This window comes from Vulpes vulpes, unplaced genomic scaffold (assembly GCF_048418805.1).
Source record: "Vulpes vulpes isolate BD-2025 unplaced genomic scaffold, VulVul3 Bu000000627, whole genome shotgun sequence".
Classification (NCBI taxonomy): Eukaryota; Metazoa; Chordata; class Mammalia; order Carnivora; family Canidae; genus Vulpes; species Vulpes vulpes.
In genome coordinates, this window is record NW_027325667.1 from 1,621,018 (window position 1) to 1,646,190 (window position 25,173).

Below are 25,173 nucleotides of genomic sequence, written 5' to 3' on the forward strand. Positions count from 1 at the left end.
GTGGGCCTCCGGCTGGAAGTGGCGTGCTAGCTGGATTGTGTGAGGCAGCAGCCAACACCGCCACAGGCGGCCAGCAGATGAGGCTCGTTCTAAATGCAGGTGATGTTGGCGTTCCTTGTGGGAAAGGGGGAAATGCAGAGGATGCAGAAGCCTTTGTAAGCCTGCAGCTCAGGGAGTGAAATTGCATGGAGCATAGTCTGGCTTAGCCGTCCTACCATAAGGGGTCTTTAGGTCCCCCTTATGGTGCACAGAACGCCGCAGTCCTGCTCATGAGCTTAGAGGAAGCCACTATGGATTCTCTTGCCTTGCTCCCAGCCCGGTGTCCTCCTATAGTGTGTCCAAGCTGCCATTTCCCCCATCCATCATTGTGCAGAAAAGTGGTCCTTAGCTTCATGCTGAAGTAATCCTTCCCAAACAGTAGGAGGTGGGTGGGTGGGTGACCACTTAGTCTTCATGGTGTTCCTCTAGGGAGGATCCTACTACAAAGCTAAGCCCCTAAGTGCCTTTGTGGTTTGGCCTTAACCTTGCCTTCGGAAATGTGGAGTAGAAGGTGCTTGGTTCTATTCGCTATATATCCATCTTAGATGGATCCTTAAGATCCAATCCTAAGGATCTTCTCAGCCATACTACACCCTCCACTCATACAACAATTAAGTGCATGTAAAGTATAGGTGTTGAGGCTGCTCTCTGAAGTCATGTGCAGCTGGGAGGTGAGCTTCTCTGGCAACTTGCACGCTGTCCCCTGAGATCTGTGCTGGGGCTCTAGATGCCACCCTATAAAGGGCAGGTGGCCTCTGGTGGGCCTTGAGAGGCTCTAGGTGCCTGCCGTACAGCCCCCTTAGTCTCCGGTGAGGTACGACTTATCCTAGATGAAAAGTCTGTTCAGACAGGCAGGCCTCAGATACCACGGTTTCTTGCACACCACCATAAAGCGGCTAAATGAACTTCTTGGTTGCCTGGAGCACGTAAGAGCTACGTTTATACTACACCATAGCCTACTAAGTGTACAATAGTCCTAAAATGCCTGAACTAAATCTCCCCAAAATGCTGTCCCCTGAACCTTCAGCTGGTCTTTCTGCTGGTGCAGTGTCTGCCCCAGTGCTGACAGCTGCCGACTGATTGAGTTCTTGGGACGACAATGAACTTAGCCGCATGAACGGACTCTCCTCCCACACGATTGCTCTGTGGCTATGTGCTGCTGTTCCACAGCATTTTACCCACGGAGCTTCCAAAACTGGAGTCGGTCCTCTTGAACCCTGCTATTACCTTATCAAGTAGGCTTATGGAAGAGTTCAAACTGCCATTTCAACAGGCTTCACAGCATCCTCGCCAGGAGTAGATTCCATCTCAAAAACCATGTTCTTTACTCCTCCCCGAGCCGCATCTATTCTCCCACTAGCTCTAGCATGAGATCATGGCTGTGTGGTCCCACGTTCAGGCTCCACTTCTAATTCTGTCTCTACCACATCTGAGGGGGCTTCCTCCACGGATGTCCTGAGCCCCTCAATCATCCATGGGGGTTGGATCCACTTCTGAACTCTTGTTCCTGTTGACATTTTGACCTCTTTCCAGGAATCATGAATGTTAATGGCCTCTGGAACAGTGAATCCTTTCCCAGGTTTTGAACTTCCTCTGCCCAGATCCACCTGCAGGCTCCCTGTCTACAGAAGCTATATCCTTACAAACTGTCTCCTAAGAGGACTTAAGTCAGAAATACTCCAACTGTGGGCTGCAGAATAGAGGTGGTTAGCGTGAACACCTCAATCGCTCTGTAGGCCCCCCTCAGCTCTTGGGTGACCAGATGCATTGTCAATGAGCAGTTAACTAGAAAAGGATCTTTTGAGTAGCAGGTCTCAGCAGTAAGCTTGAAATACTCTAAGCCATGTTATCGGCTATCCAGGCTTTGTTGCTCCATTTTTGGAGCACAGGCAGGGTCAATTTAGCATAATTCCTAAGGGCCCTAGGATTTTTGGAATGGCCAAGGAACACAGGCTTCAATTTAGTCACCAGCTGCATTTGCCCCTGACAAGAGTGGCAGCTTGTTTCTCAGAACTCCTGCCCCAGTCTACTAGAAGTCCCTAGATGGCGTCCTACGATACAAAGCTGTTCTCACTATAGTGGAAATCTTCACTATCTTAGCTAGATCTTCTAGAGAACTTGCTGTATCCACTTGTGCTTCTATTATGGAGACCACTTCTTGAACCTCAAGAACGGACCTCTGCCGGCCTCAAACTTGAGCATCCCCGGGTCCCTCCACTCACACAAAATTGGAGAGTTGGCCTTGCTCTGGATTAAGCTTTAGTTTGAGGGAATTTTGAGCCAGACTTGACCCTCTAGCTCCATCACTCGAACTTTATATCCATGTCTGCATTAAGGCTGCTGGCTTTAACCTTCCTGTGGTCCCTGGTGAAGTACCAACTTCAAGAACTTTTCCTTCCACTTGAACGCTTCAAGTCAAAAAACAAGCTTAGCAGAGAAGGTACACTGAATGCTGATAGGCCCAAATCTGGGCCTTGTGATAGTTATACAAGTTGTGAATGCAAAGGAAGTGTTCCATCTCTCACACGGAGATCACTGTATATTAACTGGCTTACTCTTGTCTCAGGGAGGCTTGAACAGACGAGACAAGAGTACCAGGTGGGTGGACCAGTCAGAACACTCCTGTCCGTTTCCGATCCTATGTTGTGGTTCATGGTGACCTGAAACCATAATTATAATCTCAAAGGTCACTGATCACAGATCATAATTATGAAATCTCATGAACTATCAAAATGTGCTGCAGAGACGAATGGTATAGGAGGGAGTGGAAATGGCACAGATAGACTCCCGTTTTGTTTTGTTTTTTTTAAATGGAACATTTTTATTTGGAGACATCTGGAGCATTATTTTATCTTCATTTTCTATTAAGCCAGGAGCAGTCTTCCCGGAGCCAGGTGGGGGAGAATCATGTGAGGCTACATTAAGTTCGGTCTGAGACAAAGCCAACCACTTTGTATTCAGATGCAGCAGAAATACTGATTACATGCTAGAGGAGGCCACATTTTGGGTTCTCGAACCTGCTGCCGAGGAACAGATCCAGGGTGAAGCATTGCAATTCCTTTGAAAGCTGGCTACGACAGTCTAGTGTTGGTTCACAATGCTCTGCTGCTTCTTAGCCTCTGGCAGGTTTTCATGAAAATTGTATATACTCTGTTAGGGCTCCTCGAACTCACACTGCTCCTCTGGTTTTGTTTCAGAATCCTTTAAATGTCTTGTGTATATGACTCTGTGTGGGTGTGTGTTGTTGGAGGGCAGGGGGTGAGGTGGGGGCACTGCTCATTAGCACCTGTTGCTCCCTCGAGCTTGGGGGTGGCAAAAAGCTTCTATACTACCCCAAAAAAGTAAACACTGATAATATGGCCTTGCAGCAGTCAGGGGCACTAAGATCTAAGAACAAGTGAGAAGCGGAGCCGAATTGCTTCCAGTCACCAGTTAGCCACACCACAGTAGAGAGGTCTGAGGAGCAGGCCTAAGGCACCGAGGGGCAGCGGCCTGGAGGAGAGCCGCTTTGTTGTGGCTCCACACTGTCCGCCTCATGGAACAAGGCTCAATTACACCCTCCTTGGGGGTAACCTGCCTGGAGGTTAAGAATCTCCCTGAAGGCACAGTATTCAAGATGGTAGACCTGATCTGGGCACAAATCCTAAAAGAACAGAAGCTTCCTGTGTGCTGACAAAACTTAGGCCATTTGGGACTCTCGTTCTGAGGAAAGGCTCGGATGAGGTCTTACTTTTGCGAGTCACCAGGGACTCTCAGGACCCCAACACCCTGACCCATCGGAGGCGCCAAATGACCCAGACCTGAGAATGGGCAGCAAAAGTGGGCCACAGAGAAGGCATTGTTCTGAGAGAGTATAAAGCAAAGCCACAGGAGGGTAGGAGAGGCTTGTAACAGATCAAATGCCGGCCTCCAGAAACAGGCTTTGGGACTGGCTTGATGATTCCCAACCCCCGCCCCCTCCGGGGTCTCACCTTGAACCAAAAAGGCAGCCAAATTAAGCCAGGCTGAAATATTGTTAAAATTAATAACACTGCAGCATCTATACTTGACTAATAGCAAAAGCAGGAAGCGTGCCTGGAAGGTAAGGGTTTTTTTTTTTTTCCCCCTCTAGGTTTTCAAAGAAGCAATAAATTCAATAATAAAAATATTTGTGAGAGACTGGTTTGTGGGTTTTTTGTTTTGTTTTCTTTTGTTTTATGTTTTTGCAAAGAATTAAGCTTTTTTTTCTTTTTCTTTCTTTTTTTTTTTTTTTTTTTTTTTTTTTTTTTGCATTCATACAGGAGAGGCTACCTGGCTGGACAAACATACACTTTTTGGAATCCTGTATAATATCACGGAGTTGAAAACTGGAATGGCTTGAGCAGTCTCCGTGCTTCCCGTGGAAATGGCACGTGGAAATGCACTCCGTGCAGGGTTGCCACAAACTTTTTCTTAAGCGTGTAAGGACCCAAGGTACGCTTGTACAGGCTCAGATGTAGAGCAGCTTGTGCCGTCTCCTCCCAAGCGGGGGTGTGGGGAGCTTCTCAAAATACTTGAGTATTAGGTCCATAAGAATACTCTGAAACTCAACTGAGTGCTTTTCCAGATCCTGGAGTACAAAACCAGATCTCCTAAGCACAGGGTTTTGTTGAGGGCCTCTGACATGGGGATCTGCCCTGAACTATGTTCAGTTTCAGAATAGTGGTTGCTTCTAAGATGAATCCATCTGGTCGGGCTCCAGATGAATGAGTCACAGCTAGACTATACTCCTGGCAAAGTTTAGAAGGCCTCCAAACAGGAGCAGAATACTGGACTGAGCAAGTTTGCACTCAAGTTTGCACTCAGGGTACCCCCTTAGATGTTCTCAGATCTCCACGGATTGGGTTTGCCTGAAGTTTCAGGCTCCCTTGTTTCTGCTTTCCTTACCCGTGGTTTGTCTGGTCTTGAGTTTTCTTTAACTGCTGTTTGAAGACCTTCAGGGACTCCCAAGAACTGTTCCTCTGGCTCTACAGTTCTGGGCTTGAGTGTAGCCTAGTATCTAATAAGAATTCGCTTTGTAAAGGGAAAGTCTTTACTGAATTCAAGTGGTAAAAACTAGCAAAGGTTGGCCCAAATACCCAGTGTTGGACCCTGGGCTCGGACTATACTGCAGCAATAAAATGAACAGCTGATTGCAGAAAAGGTTAGCAACTTCTAGTCTACTTTCAGCGAGACAGAGGGCTCCGTTAGGGGGTGACTGGGTGGCTCAGTAGTTGGGCATCTGCCTTCAGCTCTGGGTGTGATCCTGTGTCCCAGATCCAGGGATTGAGCCCTGCATCAGGCTCCTTGCAAGGAGCCTGCTTCTCCCTCTGCTTGTCTCTGCCTCCTTCTCATGAATAAGCCTATTTAAGCCTTCCTAAGAAGGCAAGGGCCTATTGAAAAGCCTCCAGATAAGAGCATCCATGTTCTTCCTGACAGGTGTGGTTGGAGATTGGCAATGAAGTTTAAAGCCAAGTAAGGACCACTGAACTTCCAGGTCTTACGGGGTTCGTCCTAGCCAATCCTAAAGTCCCCTGGTGAGCTGTGGAAGTTGGGGTGGCTATCAGCTGTACACTACCAAATCCTGCGGTCGGTCTTGGTCCATGCCTAATGAACTTGACCAGACTTAAAGACCCGAGCTAAGGAAACAGGTTCTGTCATCTATATCAAGACACTACACTTGCCCCCTACCTCTGCTACTTGTGAAGAGGAGCGGTGGGGAGCTCTCCCAGATTCCTGACCTGAAAAATGTAGTATTCCCATAACATGCACAACAGGACAGGACACTGGTATGAAGCTCTAGGTGTTGACTAAATTGAACATGGAGTTAAATGTGACCAGCGTGTGTGCCCAGTAGGCAACTGCCTGCTTAAAAATAACAGCTCTGAATCCTGGGTGCTTTCACGGAGTAACCACATTCAGAGCATTTTCCCTAATATCAGGGTCCAGAGCGCTGACGTCTAGCTGGCCTTTCTACTATAGCCCTAAGGCCTAATGTCAATTAGGGGACAGTCTGACAAATACTGCATGTGGCCATATTTGTACCAGCTGTGCTTTGGAGGATACTTTTGAATTAAGATCTACTTAAATGGATAGAAGATCCCTACAGGCATTTAGCTTGGGTCCCAGATGACCTGGCATCCATCAAAGCCTAGCCCTGTGACTGGATTTTGGAGGTGACTATGCCTTCCCTTGAAGCTTCCTTTCAAGGCAGCAAGTTCCTTTCAAGAACTTGAGCCCAAGAGATCTCCAGTGCCATCCCAGGACAGCTCTGAAAATGAGGCTCTTTGTGAGCATAGTATCCTCCTGTATAGTACTAGGAGCGTACCTTTTGTGATGGAGGGTTATCAGGACCAGGCTTTAAAATGAAAGGATCTTGTTCAACCCTCTATCCTGATAGCTAACTTCCGGAGCCCAGCTGTGGCTCTTCCTCAAATGAGGGCTTTAGTTGAGAGTGACTCACCCAGCTTCTGGTGGGTTTTTGTTTTTGTTTGTCTTCTATTGGAGTTCAACTTGCCAACATCTAGCATAACACCCAGTGCTCGTCCCATCAAGTTGCCCCCTCAGTGCCCGTCATCCAGTCACCCCACTCCCTGCCCACCTCCCTTTCTACAACCCCTAGTTTGTTTCCCAGAGTTAGGAGTCTCATGTTGTCTCCCTTTCTGATATTTCCTTTTTTTTCCCCCTCCTTTCCCCTTTATTCCCTTTCACTATTCCCCCAAATGAATGATACCATGTAATGTCTGTCCTTCTCCGATTGACTTATTTCACTCGGCATAATACCCTCCAGTTCCAACCACATCGAAGCAAATGGTATTTGTCGTCTCTAGTGACTGAGAAATATTCTGCGGTATACACAGACCACACTTTTTGTTTGCTCTAACTGGCTTTACTAACCCATTCATGAATAGGCAGCTATTCCACACAAGTAGAGAGCTGCTCCGAGGATCTGTACAAAATTGGGATGGTCTTCTAGGCAGGAAGGTGGGGTGAGGAAATCAGAATAAAAGATTTTAGGCCAGGAGCTCTTCTAGGGGGTGAGGGAGTGAGCAGCAAGGTTTTCATCAACCAGGTTACCTCACAAGTGCTGATCAGGAACGTACAGATGGACTGCTGTTCCATTCTTGGGATGAGTTTTAAGTACCTGCTTCTTGAAACTACAAAACCCAAACTGCCTATGGCCAAGCAGTCAGGGGGAAAAAATAGCTTCACAAGATCTGCTTGTACTGAGAATGGAGTCCAAGAGTAGACCCCAACACTAGGGACCTCCGAGGGGAGGTGGTCCCACTAACATGGGCTGGAAGTACTGCCGCTGAAGTTGTGCAGCATGGACTGTATTAAAGCTACAAATGGGGGGGGGGACAGGAAAAACCTACAAAGCCGACTCCCTATTCTAACGGATTCCTCCATTCTTAGCACAGCTGGTGAAGTAGCCTTCTTGGCTTTTACGAGCCACAGGTGGCTTTAAGGTCTTAAGGAATGAAGGGATGAAAAGTATTAGGGGAATTGCTCAACCTGAATGAGTCAAAAGCAGTATCTCCATCAGTCACTTGAGCTCAAAGAAAAAAAAAAAATCCTGGTGGTGAGAAGCAAAAAGTCTAAACTTATTGCCCTAACCTTGTAGATCAGTCTGCAAAGGTCAAGCCCTCGTCTTCCTAATACATTCCATTTGTAACTTTCCCTCTTCCAGGATCGAGAAGCAGATCCTATCTGCAATCCCTTTCAGGGGATCAAAAGCATGGAGGGATTATCCTCCTAGGCAACATGCCTGAAGTAAGGGTTTGGAGCACAACTGCCGAAGAACAGGGCTGGCTGCCTCCTACCCTAAATTCTGTGCCGTTTCCTGTGAATGGAGGACCGGACACCACTCTATGCCGGGGCCTCCCTGTTCTCCAGAGGTGAAATCCAGGTGAATCTGTGCTATAGTCTCTATCAAGGCTGGGGTCTTCAGGGCTCTGGGGGAGCCGTAGTTTCTACCTTAGGGACCCAGACAAATCTTGGATCTTCTTTCCTTATTAGTATCTTCTTGGGTTCTCTCTTCTCTGCCTCCAGAGAACTAGGTCAGGAAACCAGCGGCTCGCTGGGGACTTCACATACTAGTGTGCCTAGAGAAACGTGTCCAATGTTGCTGACAGGGCTTCTGATTGTACAGGTCATGGTGAACCTGGAAACCATCTTGTGCCTGGTGCTCCAAACGGTAGTTTTCTGGGTTGGATGAATAACTATCCCTTGGTTGCCTACCTGGGAGTTCAGGGAGTCCTGCCAGGACGCCATATCTGTTCTGCCAATACCTTGGTGGTCCTCCTGGTCCCTCAAGGGGGGGCTTCTCGGTTGTAGAAAGCCTGTAAGGGATCTGTCACTCCCTGGGGGTTATCTGCCCTGGAAAAATGTATCTATTTTCTAGGATTCTCTCTAACCCCTCACCCCCACCATCTTCTGGAGGGATTTCAACTCCTTCTAGACCTTGAGCTTATCACAAAACCAGGATCTCTATCCTGAAAACCATTTCCCCACTAACACTAGTGCCTTACCACGTTTGCAAGACCTTCCTAAATGTCTGGGGTCTGAATGTTCCCAAACAGACTTCAACCTCTTCAAATCTCCCTGACAGATCTAGGTCTAAAGCGCTTCTGGCCCAGCTGACACCTGGCCCAGGGACTGACAAGTCTCCAGCTATTTTGTTCAGGTCTCCTTTGCAAGCTGTTCTTTAGCTGGTCCCTATCCTGCTCTAGGTTTGGTCTCAGGACGTCATAGCTTCAACTAGCAGCTAGGTGCTTGCTCTCCCTGCCCTCCGCCCCCCGCTCTCCTCCAGTAGCACTCTTCTGAGCTGCCATTCAGTGTGTTGTAATGCCTACTACTGGTCCCTACTAGAATTTCCTAGGTGCTCCAAACATGGAGGATTCTGTGATTCACCATCTTCCTTAAACCAGCTAGATCTCCACAATTCCCCATCCCACACTTATTTTTAGAAAGCCTAAAACTGATGCTGCTTCAGGTTCCTGCTGTCCTTGCACTGATGGTTTTCTTGGTATCTTGGTGTTTAGGAGCTATTCGGAAGTTTAGAAGGGGCTGAGGGAGAGCTGGTGTCCCCTTCCTGTTGGGTTATAAATTGGGCAATGGTGCTGCCGCCATGGTTTCTAAATACAGTGGCATCTCCTAGCAGGCCCCCCACCCCTTCCACAAATCCTCCAAAATCCATGTCTGATGGGGAATCCTGGGAAGGAGCTTAGGGGGTTGAAAGCTAGGCCCATGTGTGAAATTAAGCCCATGGTGACTTGTATCAGATGAACAAGCCTGGCAAATGGTACTCCTGATACTGACCTGTAAGGAGGACCATCTTTGAGATATGCTAGCTTCTTGGCTATTACATTTTACTTAAAATCTGGATGCCCCAAAGCACTTAAAATGTGAAACCCAAGATTGGAGTAGAAACCAGGGTTTTTTGGTGCTAGGAAAGAATTACCTTGGCATCCTGACTGAAGCTCCACATGTCAAAGGGCACTGCCAGCAGCCATTCAGTGGTACCTAGATGTTCCCCAGGGGGCTTTCCTGAGTACCAACTTTGCTACTGAAACTTAACATTTCCAGTCATCCTCCCTACAAAACGTTCTCCATGTTTCTAACTTTAGCAAGGGACTATCAGATAACCAAACTTAATGCTGTCTTGGTAAATGTCTCTGTAGAACTACTGCCACGTGGCTTTAGAAAGAGCCAACTCTTGTCAGCAAAAGGGCTCCCACCTTAGATATCTGGATGCCTTAGAGTCTCATACTCATGTACCCAGTACATAGGAGAGACTAGGGGATGGCTTGGTGGCTACCTGCCACAGGACTGGGGTCTAATCGAGGAGGAAGTTGTCCCAGCACATAGGGCAGGAGCCTTCAGTTCTGGACTTCACCTGGTTGAATGACTGGATAGTGGAGAGGATAGGCACTACCCTTGATCAAAACTGGAGATGTTGACGATCTTTATTACTAGACTTCAAGGCAATCCTGGCTCAAGACACTTCTCCAACATGGTCTCCGGAGAACCCTCTACTGAAATGACCAATGATGGTTGAATGTGACTAACCTAGAAAATGCTGTGAGGCCTGTCAAAGTTTGATCAGTCTTCTAGACACCTGATTCTGTGAATGTAGTTTAGGCATTGCTTTTTTTTTCTTTTTTTTTTTTTTTAAACCTTAAGCAGTTTTAGTTCACAGGACTTGAGCAGAACTATAGACTTCCATACATGCCCTCTGCCTCCCTCACATGCAGTGTCCCTCCCTTGCTGTGAATATATACCACCAGATGGTACATCTGTCCACCAATGGACCTACATGGACCAAACCTCTCCCACAAAGCCCATAGCTAATATTGGGGTTAATTCTTCGTGTACATGGCTAATGAGCTTAGACAAATGACCTAACCACTATTATGGTATCTCCCTGAATATTCTGCCCTAAGAATATGGAGTAGTTTTTTCAAATTCAAACCTAATATGTTGAGGGGGCCTTGGTTGGAGAACCTCTTGAGCTCCTTTGTATGTGACCAGGCTTTGGTCCACACAGACCTGCCTTCACACTGTTACCGTGATCCATGCAAGGAGCAGAAGCTCAAAGACCCAAAAGCACACAAAACAAGGGGCTGAGGAGGTAAGGAAGGGTGTTCCAGACATAAAACTGATCTTTGAATCTGCGCTAGAGGATGGAGGTGTGAAGGTAGCAGAATTGAAGAGCATGGTGGATAGGAGCTAGTGTTGCACAGACTAGGAGCAGAGGGGAGTGCAACTTGCTGGCTATACCGGGATGGGGGCCATGGAGGTAGCATTCTCTATACTCCAAGCTCCAATAGACCTTGGAGTTCCAACAACTTGGAGTCCCCTCCTGCAGGGCCTTCTGGACCATAGAAAGCAGGCTCACAAGGCCTGAGGAGGTGGGTATAACACAAGTCCTCACTGTTGCTCCTTGGTGCATCACCAGTGTCCAAAGCAGACAAGAGTCCAGGAAAGTCCCACCACGTCAATGACTGGCTGTGTGGTCACACAGGATGTCTGTCCTTTCAACTAGTAGCAATTTTTCAAGCTCCTAATACTGCTGAAAAATACTAGATTTCAGCAAACTAGTAGACAAGACCTCTCTTCCCGGAAGACAGGCCAAGTCTTCCTTAGCACTACAGGTTTCAACAACTTGAAGAAGTCAACTGCAAAATGGTTCTGGCAGCCTTAGGAATTCCACCCCACTTCCCTGAGGTCAGCCCAGCCAAGGGTGTTTTCCGTTGTAACCAGCAGGTTCCTGGGGGAAGTCCGGATCTCCAGGGCCCCATTGCAAAGACCCAATTACCGGGAACTGGCCAAAAACCTTGAGAGGCAAATTTGCAAAGCTTGGACTGAGCCTGAACTTCTATGTACTTTCCAGTGGTGTTCCTCTAACCTTACTCTACTGCATTGGTGAAGTGTTAAAGTGAATCCCCTGCATATAACTGATCCAGGAAGATGAAGTCATTACTGACAAGCCCAGACACATTCCTTGCGCTGCCCCTGATCCTTATCAAAGGCAAGATTTATCAAGTGATAGAAGTGAAAACACAGGGAGGGGAGCGGCGCGGGCGATGCGGGCCTGGCCTTGGCGCCCCTGCGAGCCCCAGGCCGGCGACCCCGCCCGGTGAGTGGGCCCCTGGGCCCGAGCCCATGTCGGACGCCGCCGGCCGCGCGTGCACGCGGTGCCTGAGGATGATGCCCACGTCGCGCTGCTGAGCTGCTGAGCCTCGCGCTCTGCATCTCCCTGGCCTTCTGGGTGGTGTCTCTGACCGCCAGCACCTACTACGGCAACTTACACCCTATTTCTCCTTGGCGTTGGCTGTTCTCTGTCGTCGTTCCTGATTTGATCGTCTCCAATGGCTTTAAAAAGAAAAGTCTAGACCACAGTGGGGCCTTGGGAGGGCTTGTGGTTGGATTTATCCTAAGCATTGCAAATTTCAGCTCTTTTACCTCTTTGCTGATGTTTTTCCTTTCTTCTTCAAAACTCACTAAATGGAAGGGAGAAATAAAGAAGCGTCTAGATTCAGAATACAAAGAAGGTGGGCAGAGGAATTGGGTTCAGGTGTTCTGCAATGGGGCTGTGCCCACAGAGCTGGCCCTGCTGTACATGATAGAAAATGGCCCCGGGGAGATCCCAATAGATTTTTCCAAGCAGTACACCGCTTCCTGGATGTGTCTGTCTCTCTTGGCTGCACTGGCCTGCTCTGCTGGAGACACCTGGGCTTCAGAAGTGGGCCCGGTTCTGAGTAAAAGCCCGCCGAGGCTAATAACAACCTGGGAAAAAGTTCCAGTTGGGACCAATGGAGGGGTCACAGTGGTGGGCCTTGTCTCCAGTCTACTTGGCGGTACCTTTGTGGGCATCACCTACTTCCTCACACAGTTGGTCTTCATTAATGATTTAGGCATTTCTGCCCCCCAGTGGCCAATTATTGCATTTGGGGGTCTGGCTGGATTACTAGGATCAGTTGTGGACTCATATTTAGGAGCTACAATGCAATTTACTGGTTTAGACGAAAGCACAGGCATGGTGGTCAACAGCCCAGCGAATGAGGTGAAGTACATAGCGGGGAAACCCATTCTTGATAACAACTGAAGAAAACAGGTTCACTGCATTGTTATTGCCCTCTTACTCCCAACTGCTGCTTGGGGTTTCTGGCCCATGGAGTGAACTTTTTTTTTCCTTTACAAAGGTTGAAAACTGTGGCAAAGTCAGCTAAATTTGCAATTCCAAGTTTCATCCTAAGAAGAATAATTGTAATGGCAAAGAGGAAATACCAGCTCTTCCCATATTCCATTGTGATGAAATTCCACATTTTTCCTCTCATTAACTCCCCTGTAACAGCTGACCTCTTTGTAGTGAAAGAGATGTGTGCATAGACCTTATTCATATTTTTCTTCTGAATAGAGCTTCTTAAGCAATGAAACTATAATGTCCCTATATATTGCTGAGCTGAAAGTTCCTACGTGGTAAATACAAATTTTGTTTTGTTTAAACCAGTGTAGGGACTAAAAATATAATGCCACTAGTACCAGTTGCCCAAATTTTAGTTTTGGGGAATTTAAACTGATGTGTGTGGAAGCCTGAATAAATGTAGTCCTGGACTTCTTCCATTACTTGCTATTTCCAGTTGTGAAAAGTGTGGAGTTTAAGTTCTTAGTATGCTACTCCACATTTGTTTTTCCTTCCTCAGGGTTAGAATGAAAATAAAGTATATGTCTTTTTCATATGACCATTGGAATGCACGAAAAAATTATTTTTAAGTGAAAGAGATTTATCTTCTATCTAAAAAAGTGCACCTTACATTTTAGTTGATTTCTGAGCAGAAATTATTCTGAATTCAATATTTGTTAATGTATTTTCTAGCTTTCTTTGAAATTTGTATAGGAATCTGTTTTACTTTGGCATCCTGAATAGTTAGTCACTGGAAAACTATTGTAATTAGTTTTTTCGTTTGCTACCTAGAATTCATTGGAAGATGCTATGACTTCTATTCTGAGCTTAAGTTATGCTCTCCTGTACAATACAGACTCAACTAAAATGAAAAAAAAAGTGAAAACACAAACGGTTTTGAACTTCATATACCACAGGACTCCATTTCTATATAGTTCTTCACCCTTGTCTGAAACTTCTGCATATTATTTGTAGCAGTTCTCCACCGCTGTATGGTATTTCATTATAAACCTACTATGGCTTATCCATTCTAGTGTCATACACTCAGTGGGCTGCACTAACTGTAACCGTCCCCAAGCTGTCATGTCGAATATGGCAACTGGTGTACAGAAATGCGCTCTATGCACTCTGCAGTAAAACCCGTGTTCTAGGCTTCATGCCTGGCTTCAGAGTGTGAAGTGGTGAGGGGAACACATCGGAATGGCCTTCCAAAAAGTAATTCACTTTGACAGAGCAACTGGAACACTCCTATGTATTTGCCGAGGCTTAGTAAAATCTATAACCCTGCCTTGCTGTTGACTTGGTACAATCTTTCAAGATGGAAACGCATTGGAGGTGTTTCGTGCTAAGAAATAGGTGTGGGAGTGGGGGATTCCTGGGATACTCCAAGGGAAACGAGGTCACCTTTCCTTCCACCTCAACATGTCCCCACCTCTGAAGATGGAGGTGAAGATCAAAGAGCCTAAGGCAACTATCCTAACCACCTCACTCCTTAATGATTATCCCTGCTGCCTCTAGAACAAGATAATGGCAAGTGTTCTCTCATCTTGTCTGCAGCCTGGTAAGACCCGGGTGTTGAGAGGCTGAAAGAAAAGGCTTCACTGGTGATGTCCTAAAGTAGGCCGTGTGACCTTCTGTTACAGCTGCAGAAACAGCAAATGGAATCCTGCTTTCTCCTGTCTTCTGAGCAGGACTCTTGTCCGTGTGGCACATCGTGGGTAGTAAAAACACAAGTGGCTCTCTGGATCCTCGGAACTATGTGTAGTTTAAGACAACCATGGTAGAGACTATAGAAGTCTCTAGACTTCTGTAGAAGTCTATACAAGTATAGAGCTGAAGGGGACTTGGGCCTCCAAGGACACTAGGAAATAGGCTGAAAATGTTCAGAGAAAGCCACAGCCAGTACAACTCACTCAGCTTGTTTTCCTCTAGACCTCATTCCCCAGACTCTGGCTCCTAGGCCTACACTGGTTCAAAGAATCCCTTGGAGGCTGGTACCTACTCAAGAATTGCCCAATAAGCAATTCCTAGGTCTCCATTCAAGTCCTTGCCTATTTGGTTGATGTTGGAGCTCTAGGAAGCCTGGCCAGGTGGGGCTTCCAACCAGTTCAACTAGTAATATGGCTGTTCCTACCTATACAAGTGGGTTTCTGTATGTGGTTCTTAAGTCTAAACCCAGCTTGGTGCCCTAACCATGTTTGGGCAGGTAACTTAAGACTTATTTACCAGTGTAAAACCACTAAACCAGCAAAGCTAAAGCCACCAGGGTTTCCCACTGACCTACTTTTCTGCTTGTATTTTCAGTAGAAGGGAAAAACCCATTCGTATCCTATAGAACATTAGTGGGGGGGGGGAAACAATGTGGCCTATAACTAATGGATGCTAGTCCATTCAAATATGGAGTACCTAGAGTGGTCAAGGCAAGATGGGGGAAGTGTAGGGGTCCTCAACTCCTGCTCCCACAAACTTCCCTAAATAACTTTCAAAACATCCTGAACACCTATGAATACAACCTGAGATGTAAAGAGAACAGCTGGAATGCTACAGTTTTTGCTCCTGACAAGGAGTGGAAGGGGGGGAACCATGACAAGCCTAGGTGAAAGTGAAGCCCCCACAAGCTTCCAGGCATGAAAACCCAGCCATGGGCAAATGGGAACTTAAAAAAAAAAATCCATGCCTGAGCTTTCCCTGACTGAAAAGTGCTTAGCAGGGAAGTAGTGCAGACTCGGGGAGGGGGCAGTGAAGCTTCAAGATTCCTGAAGACCCTAGTAGAGGAGCACCCGGAGGAAAAGCTCATAGCAAATCGTGGCCTGATCTCGGTAAAGCTCATAGCAAATCGTGGCCTGATCTCTAATACTGCCAGAGCACCACAACCCTCCTGGACATTTGGGAGAAGCCTGCCAGTTACATGGGCCTGCTCCAGAGCTCTTTGCCCTAGAGCCCAGCAATGGAGGTGGCTGTCCTCTATTCCCTTCAGGAGAAGGGGGTCCCTGGGAGCGTAGGTCCAGGAGCACAGGCCCTGGATCCGAGGACACCTAAGCGGACAAAGCTGGCTATCCTGTTCCCCCAGGGAGACTGGTGGAAATGCGGAGGGCACAGGAAAACAAGAGCTTTCCTGCCACTGGGCACCCTGCGAGTTGTACAGATTGGTGCATCCTCACCTGTCCCCGGGAGCATCTGGACCAGTGTGGACGAGGAGGCCCCGGTTCAGTACTCACACGGAGCTCTTGGCTCTGGAGATCTGGCTGCCTCCATTTTTTTTTTTTCTCCTCGACTTTCATAAGGAAGGGGCAAGACCTAGGGAACAAAGGCCTCACAGGACAAACAGCTCATACTGAGTCCTGCACCTGGCAAGAGGCAGGGCATCTCCTCTCAGGCACAGACACCTGAGAATCCGTGCAACAAGCCCCTCCCCAGAACTACCAGTAGAATAAAGGAAAAGCAAGCTCACTGGACAAGCAGCGCTGGAAAGCTCCAGGGCTGAAGGGGAAAACAGCATAAAGAAGAGGGTTGGAGATGCCTGGATGGCTCAGCAGTTGAGCATCTGCCTTTACCTCAGGTCATGATCCCAGGATTTGGGATCAAGTCCCACACTGGGCTCCTTGCAGGGAGTCCGCTTCTCCCTCTGCCTGTGTCTTTGTGTCTCTCACGAATAAATTTTGAACAAAAAACCCACCCTCTTTCGTTAATCACAACTTTTTTTTGTATAAAGTTAAAAATTCCCAAGATTTTTTTCTTCCCACCTTAGCTACATTTTACCAACTTGTTTCTAAGCTTTTTCCTTTTGGACTTTCATATTGCTACAATTACATGTTTTAGATAGATCTCTTCTGGATTCCCTTCAATGTAGTCAGCTTAATTCTGGTAGACCCATGGGATATGGGGGGGGGGTTGTCTCATTTTGTTTTCCAATGATAAAAGTTAATGCCTTCTAACGCCTGGATCAAGATACACCCAAAACCAATTGGAACACCATGTTGGCTCATTCTGTGAGACTACAGTCTCTTCCCAGTCTGCCCCCCTCTTCTATCTTTACATTTTTGTAGTTGATGAGTATTGCTGGTTTACTTAAATTTGGATTTGAGCATCTTCTAACATAGAGAATGAAATCCATTCTAAACCAGGAGGATCACCCTCTAGGGTCCCCTTTGGGAGACTCTATTATCTACTCCACCTTTTTTTTTTCCCTTTTACTATTTTAAAAATTTTCACTTTAATGGTCCTTTTTCTTGTCTGGCCTTATTTAAAAACACTGAATCATGAATGAAAGATCACCAATACTGAAAAAATACAAGACTCTTAAAGTATGAGCAACCATATGTCAACAAATCAGTCAATCTAGAAGAAAACCAATGCTTGGGAATCATGATGCCTGATTTCAGGCTGTATCACAAAGCTGATCATTAAGACCATTATAGCACTGGCACAGACACTAGATCAATGGAACAGAACCCAGAAATGGACCCTCAACTCTGGTCAACTAATACTGGATACAGCAGGAAAGAATATCCACTGGAAAAATGACACTCTTCAAAAAAAAAATGGTGCTGGGAGAATTGGACCACCACATGCAGAAGAATGCTACTGCACCATTCTTACACCATACACAAAGATAAACTCCAAATGGCTGAAGTATCTAAATGTGAGACAAGAATACAACATCCTAGAGAACGGACAAAAACCTTGAATTTGTCCACAGCCTCTTGCAAGACCAATCTAATAAAGGTGAGGGAAACCAAAGCAAAAATGAACTTGGAACTTCGAGATTAAAAGCTTCTGAACAGCAAAAGAAACCAACTAAAAGACAACCTACAGAATGGGGGAAGATACTTGCAAATGACCTATCAGATACAGGGCTAGTATCCAAGATCTATAAAGAGCTTATCAAACTCAACACCCAAGTAAACCATCCAGTCACTAAAGGGGCAGAAGACCTGAAGTGTCTCCAAAGACCTACATATGGCCAACGGGCATGTGAAAAAATGCTCTATCACTTGCCATCAGGGAAACACAAGTCAAAAACCACAATGAGACCGCCTGACACCAGCGAGAATGGCGAAAATGAACAAGACCGGAAACAACAAATATTGGAGAGGTTGTGGGAGAAAGGGGAACCCTCTTGCACTGTTGGTGGGAATGCAAACTGGTACCGCTACTCTGGAAAACTGGAGGTTCCTCAAAGTCAAATACCCAAAACCCGACAATTGCACTACTGAGCACTTACCCCAAAGATATGTAGTGAAATGCTAGGACACCTGCACCACGATAGCGGTGATGTCCACAATAGCCGAACTATGGAAGGAGTCTCCATGTACTTCATCAGGTGACTGGATGAAGATGTGGTCTGTATATGCAATGAAATATTACTCAGTCATTAAAAATGACAACCACCATTTGCTTCAGTGTGGGTGGAACTGGAGGGTATTATACTGAGTGAAGTCCATCAGAAGGACAAATCCTATGGTTTCACTCATACATGGAATATAAGAAATAGTGAAAGGGATTGAAAAGAGGGGATCTGAGGGGGGTTGGAATTAGAGGGAGATTAACTCTGGGGAAACAAAGGGTTGCAGAATGAGGGGTAGGTGGGGGGGATAGGGTAGCTGTGACAGACACTGAGGAGGGTATTTGATAGAATGAGCACTGGTTGTTATAGTAGGTTGACAAATCGAATTTAAATGAACAAATATGGAGTACCTATAATGTATAGTGGTAATCTAAGGGAGCAAATGTGCCTCCACCAGCAAGGAGCCCCTTCTCTAGTCAGTGGTGTAGACCATATAGCCAAGTGAGTATAGGAAAGTCTCAGGTCATAGATCCTGCAAGGACTTTGTGTTTGGTCTTCTACTTAAAGCTCACCACTAGATTCCCATTTCACTCAATGCGGAAAAAAATAGCCATTAAGAGCCTTAAGTTCTTGTTGTAGAAGACGGGTGGTAGGGAAGAGACCAGTTAAGAGCACCATGTAGAAATCAAGATGTGGTTTGGCCCAGGGTGTACATGGCAGTGGAAGTGAGAATGGGCCCAAAAAACCTTTTTTTCAGGAAGGATGAACAATTGCTGGATACTCGAGGTAGGGAGGCCAGTATGAAAAAAGTTCAAGAAAGTGGAGTGAGGAACCAAGCTTGATCAATAAGAGCAAATAGCTTTGACAGTGAACTGCTTAAAGCTTAAATTCTCATTAAATTCTGCTCAGAGCTTCTCCTTTCCTTGCGCCTCATGCTAGGTGGTCTTGTTCTAGAACACCAGCATGGACCACAACTCCAAACAAAGGACCTCCCAACATACCATCAGGGAACAAGAACTTTGGCCACAAATGCCCAGTTTCCTGGTACAATCAAATATGACAGCACTCCAAAGATCAAGGAGATGGAGTGGAGAGCCAGCTTTCACTCAGGAACCTGACCAATAACCCTTCTGGGTCTACAGTGTGGGCCTTGACCTTCATACATCATAACTGTGCTCACTAGGACAGGACACGGCTTGAATCCTCTGTAGATGAAGTAGGAGCATCCTACCTAGCAACGTCTTGTGTTCTGCAAGAACACTTGGTTTCCTTGGCAAGGTCAAGAAGTGTGCTTCTTAAGCTCTATGCTGTCTTTAACTGGCTAACAAGGTGAGAAGTACCTTGGAATTCAAGATAGTTGGGTCTTAGGGGTCAGGGATAAAGAGGGCTTTTTTCCTCAGGTGTATCTTATGTAAAAACTACACATGCTTGTTATACCTTGAGTTTGGGCACATGTTTTGATCATGGTACTAGTAGTTTATACAAGAATATTCTTACAAATTCACACACACCAGAAACCATTGACAGGTTCCTACAGGGAACCAAGACAAGGGAAAGTTAACCAGAGAACAATCTGTGGTGACAAGTGACCGTAGCAAGAAGAGTCAAAGAAGGCTGAGCCAATGCGAAATAGAAAAAGGTGACCTGAAGTCTTCTGTTCAGGGAGAGCCTGTAGCCCTGGAGTGAAGGAAAGGAAGCTGGCTGATACCATTTAAAAAAAAAAATCTTAACCAGAAGCCCAGAGAAGCTGGGAAGTTCATGTCTGCAAACCAAGTATGGTGTTTAAAAAAAAAAAAAGGCGGGGGGGCTTCTAGTCTGAAACCACCCACCTCCTCTAGAGTTACCACCAGGATAGACTCCACTTCTAGGACACTGGTACCCCTGGTGATGTCCAGTGAAACCAGATTCTCCGTGGGCCTCTAGACAGGCATCGAACACAGGAGATTCCAGGGCCACACAAGGCCAAACTTGTGTTCTTCTAAAGAATGCATCAGGCCTAGGTCAAATGACCGAATCCTCTCAAATACCGCTTTACTCCCACCTCCCCGAGGTTTGAAGGACAGTGATGGGTCTCCCCAGGTGATAGACCTCAGCACAACACGTACAGAGGATGGAGTCTGGCCAAAGTTCTTCAAACGCCTTCAAGTCAGGCTGAGCTTGACTTCAAGTCAGGCCTGACCCTCATGCACAAACTAAGTCAAGTCAGCATGAGCCTTAGGATCAAGGTTCAAACCAGGACCAGAGATTGAATGGGAATAACCCTCAGACGCAAGATGGTAACCTGGTGAAACTGGAGTCTTTTGACCTCGGAGTTAGCTTGGTCTCAAATTTGTTGTACTGACCTTCTATGCAGTATGAGCTTGTGATTACTTGTGTCAGATGACATCCAGTTTGATAGTTCAGTCACTGGAAAGTTGCAGGCATTTAGTGACCCCTCTCTAGGCATGTATCACTCCCAGGACCCCGGCAGGAGAGGAATTGACTATCAAACTAGCAGGACTAGGCATGCTGCTTCTCTAGGAATCTGTGATCAATCAACTGAGGCTTTTTGTTAGCTCTATATTGTATTCTCTCTGCCCTAGATCCTTCCATATTATCTGTTAAGTTGTATACTACGTGGCATGGCCACCCCTATACTGGCCTGCATGAAGCCAAGCCGCCTTGGCTCTGCATCCTACTCCAAAATAGCAGCTGTAAGGGTGAACTGTTCCACAGGTCTGAGCCCTCCAAGACCCAATGTGCTGGGTCTTCCAATTCTTCACATTAGTGCAGAGACAGCAACTTGCCCTTGTCTTGGAAAGTATCTCCTGACCAGTTCCAGATCCCTGACCACCGTAGTGACCCTGAGGCACATCTCTCCCTAGAGCATTCTCCTTGCATGTGCTTGAAGCACAGCCAGATTCTTAGCACCACCACCCCATCCCAAAAATCAGAGGTCCCTTGGCTTTTTGACATGGACCAAGTAGAGCTCTGACCTCTCACCAGCCAGAGGTGCTAGCTCCATGAACTAGGTCAGCTTGGGAAAGCCCTTGCCTAGAGCTGGGCTTAGTGGTCAGGGCTGCCTCTGGGACTCCTTCCCTACTGCCTACCCCTGGCCTCTAAGGATGTGGCTATTTCTGTCTGTCACTGTTCTGTCCTTGAGTAGAGGAGGTATACAGTACTAAGTCCATCTGCTTGTCTTTGGGTCTGTAACCAAAGATATCCTGGGATACAGGATGCCAGGAGCTTGGGGAAGATGTTCTTTCCAATGATCCTGCTCTGACTACAGTATTCCTAGGACAAACTCTCCTGAAGGGACTTTCTTAACCTGCCTGTTCTACAATCGTCCTGGGAGATGAAATTCTCTGTAGAACTAGAGAATAGACCTAGAAGTTTAAGGCTGACCCAATTTCCTGCATGTTGCTAGAGTTAGGGGTACCTCAATGATATCAAGGCGAGCCCTGGTTCTGCAGACCACTTGGTTCTATTGACCCAATCTGAACAGATTACTTCTGCTCTACCTCAAGTTCATGAATTCTCTTCTGTCCTCTCTATTCGAGTCCAGCCAGTGAGTTAGAACTTGGGAAAGTCCAATAGTTCTCCAACTGAAATGCACGTCTTCTATTTCGAGATTTTCTATTTTCCATTTGTTTCAAGTGTTCATAACTGTTCATTGGAGCATCTGACAACCCTTCTCTGATCGTTCTAATCTGTTCTCAGTGTTCACTTCTTGTCTGTCTTCCCCCTTCAAGCTGAAATTTTCCTGGCTCTCAGTAGGAGTAATTTTCGGCTGTATTGAGAAATCAGGCTTAAAATCCTGTTCTTATAAAACAGGCCTATGTCCCCATTTGAGCAGGTAGTTAATCAGCCCAGAATGTACATCACTTTCACGAGCTGTGGATCAAATGTCCATTCAAAAAAAAACAAACAAACAAACAAACAAACAAACAAAAAAAAAACAAAAACAAATGTCCATTCAGTTAAGCACCTGCAGAGCTCTCCTGGTCGGTCTCCAGGTGTGTTGCCCAGATGGCAAGACTCCAGTCATTCCCTCCATGTTAGCTGGAGGGGGAAGTGTGCTGCTGCCCCAGACTCCAGGAGGTGTCCCTCTCCTAATAACTGTAAAGGGAACAGCTTCTTCTGTGAACTCTGCTGTGGTAGTGCTCATTATGGTCAGAAAGGAGCTTGGGTTGTTTTCCTCTCACCAAGAATGGGCAGGTGCCAGTAAAGCACTCTTGTCCCATTGGGTGTCCTTGCCTCAGGCTTCTGGCTGGAGTTATTCCTTGGGGCTATTTCTTATCTGTGCCTGTTGGCATCTCCTGGCTGCAGACATCTGCAGCGCCCAGGCAAGGGCATCTAGGAGCTTAGAAGATCACCCAGGAAATTTTTTTTGCTGGTTTGTTGCTCATGTCTCAAGATCCCTAGCAAGTATGCTGACTTCTCTATTCTAGAATCTTCTGGCAGGGGACTTCTTCAGGGAATAGGTCACTTCCAGCCACCACTCTAAAATTAAGCTGCTGACAACAGGGACTACTCAAGACCATGAAAGAAGAGTGAATTTTGTTTTTTTTTTTTTTGAAATACAGAATTTTATCTAGAAACTGTTTAAAGTAGAAAAAAACCCTGTCAAGAAAGACCAGGTGGAAAATGGGTTCCCAATAAAATGGTATTTTAGGGCAACAAAAGTCTAAAAGGCCACAAAAGAGAAATAGCACCACTGTTATTTGAACAATGGCTAGTTACTTGCATTTTTTTGGCATTGTTAATCACTGAATCTGGGTTGTCCTCTGAATTCCACACAGAGCATGCACTACACAACAATTTTATCATAAAATATCTGCTTTCTACACACATTTTAGGACAAGCTACCACCAGGAACAAATCAACACAAATACATTGGGGGCTGAACAATCTCAGTAGTGGGTGACACACATTTTGCAGAATTCTGCCAAACAAAGGAACTGAATAGGCTAGGGGCAAAGCAATGAGGAAGAGTTAAGGAATGAAATATTTTAAATATTAATAATTAATTCAGACACGGTACTGTATCTTCTGCAAAAGAAAATGAACATTTAGCAACACGCTAACGAATTTTATCTCCAAAGAGATTAGTGCACTGGCAAAGTATTCCGATAACAGTGGAGGGTGGTGGACAGCAGGTACCGAGAACACCCAGCCTTGCAGATCCTAAGGTAGCAATGGCCTTCACTAGTCACTCCCTTTGCCAGAGGTCCAGAAAGACTTGCAGCGTGACCACCTGCCTGCTGAACTTACACTCTAAGCAGCAAACTTTAAGGAGCCAAAGAGGAGTCCCCAGTGGGCACAGGGAGCCGAGAAGAGAAACATGTTCAATGTAAACTTAAAAGACAGTAAAATGGGACATGAGCTCCATTCAAATCCCAGACATGTGGGCAAGTCCCCAAAAGTAGTTGTTAGATTTAGAAACTGGACACACCTCCTTTCCCAAAAACACAATACATAGAAATTTCAGGGATAACTGGAAAAATCGTCAGAGAAATGTTCAATGAAATTCAAGCTCTTCAACATCTCAGGGCTGAAGCGTGCCCTCTATTCATCCAGGCAACAATGCCTCTTGCTTCTTAGAGGAGGGATACGATTGGTCAAGGACACCAAATGGCTTTACAGAGCAACGTTTTAAACTTCCCTTTTGAGCCAATGTCTAGGTCTTTGAGGATTCAAGCAGCCCTGCAAGGCCTGTGAACAGCAGATTCCAAAGGTCCAGAGGTCTGGCCCTTCCTTCCCAGACACCTTGTCAAACATGTAACATCTCCTGTCATGGTACATTTTATATTTTGAAATATGGAAGCATATTTTAAATACTCTTAAGGCATTTATTTATTAAAACGTTCTCTGCCAAGATTTCACGTTAGCTTAAAATTCAAATCAGTCTTTACATTTCTCTACTGAGGACTCCACCTGAGTGTATAACATAAAAAGCACCTTCTCCAGCAGTGAGTGTTACCAGCATCCACACAGTGAGCCCCATGGTCAGCCTCTCTGTTCTCCAGGTGACCCAACTAGGTGTTAATACTGCTCTGCTACAGGGTAAAAGCTCCCAACTCAAACTCATTGGAAAAGGGGTGAAACTTCTGCAAAGTGCACTTTAAGAAGAAGTACTGTTTGCTCATGAAAAGAAACCAGTGAGTCCTCTAAGAATAATAAAATGGGATATTTTACAGTTAAGCACATGTTTTGGAGTGAAGAATTCGGATGTTGCTTTGCTGGTCCAGGCTGTTAATACTCTTCTTGTTCCTCCTGTGGGCCCCCTTCATCAGGTATCACAAAGCCTTCATCTGTGGCATAGAGAATGTCCACGATCCTCTGCAATACAGGGTTGTTTTCCCCTTCGTTCTCCTGGCAAATCAATTCAATGTTTCTTAGCTTTCCAAAGTAGAAATCTCTCTCTTTCTCCAAGTCTTCGACGGTAAGTTTCAATACATTGACCTGCTGCATCAATTCAGCTGCTTCATCATCCCCGTTGCCCACACCAGGATTCTTTCGCACCACACCCGGGCCAGCCTTAGGGGTTGCATTAGTTCTGTGTGTTGCAATGGGCCTCTGTGGAGCTGCACTGCTAGAGCTGAGAGGTTTCTTCAGTTTGTTCAGAACTGGAGCAACAAGGGAGGGAGCCACTGCAGTTTCTTGACCTTGTCTGGCAGCTACAGGGTCATAGTCTTTTCCATCATAGTTTGCATCAAAAAACTTCTTGAACCACTGAACAAATTCAAAATTGTCCTGAAACTTTCCTTTTAATAATTTGTCCACAGGAATTATTTTGTCAACACCCATTCTCTTAAAACCTGCTTGTAGTATTTTGAAGTTCTGGATGTATTCATGCTCTAGTGTAGCCTGGAATTTCACTTTCTTCAAGGCAATGGAGCCAGGGAATAGCATGTCCATAAACCGACAATAGGCAGCCCCTGAGCACAACTATTCAATCTTTGTCAGATTAAGCTGCAGAGACTCATTGATGCAGGCCAGCATATCATGTCGACTTAGGTTATCACTGGTGACGGACGTTGAGTATACGTTCACTGCCATCTTCGGCTCTCGGCGGGACCGCGTCCACTGCCTGTGCCCGGCTTCGATTCCGTCTTCGTCTTGTTCAAACCGCCCGACCCCTGAATTTGTTTTTTTAATATATACTTCCCAGAATCTCTCC

The 25,173-nt window shown here is 46.1% G+C and overlaps 2 pseudogenes; one reads left to right on the forward strand and one right to left on the reverse strand.

The window, feature by feature from the left end:
- The window catches only part of LOC140596351 (transmembrane protein 19 pseudogene), a 31,826-nt pseudogene extending 18,830 nt beyond the window's left edge, over nt 1-12,996 (forward strand).
- An 11,075-nt stretch (nt 12,997-24,071) lies between these two features.
- LOC140596375 (microtubule-associated protein RP/EB family member 1 pseudogene) lies at nt 24,072-25,111 on the reverse strand (annotated as a pseudogene).
- Between the last annotated feature and the right edge of the window lie 62 nt (nt 25,112-25,173).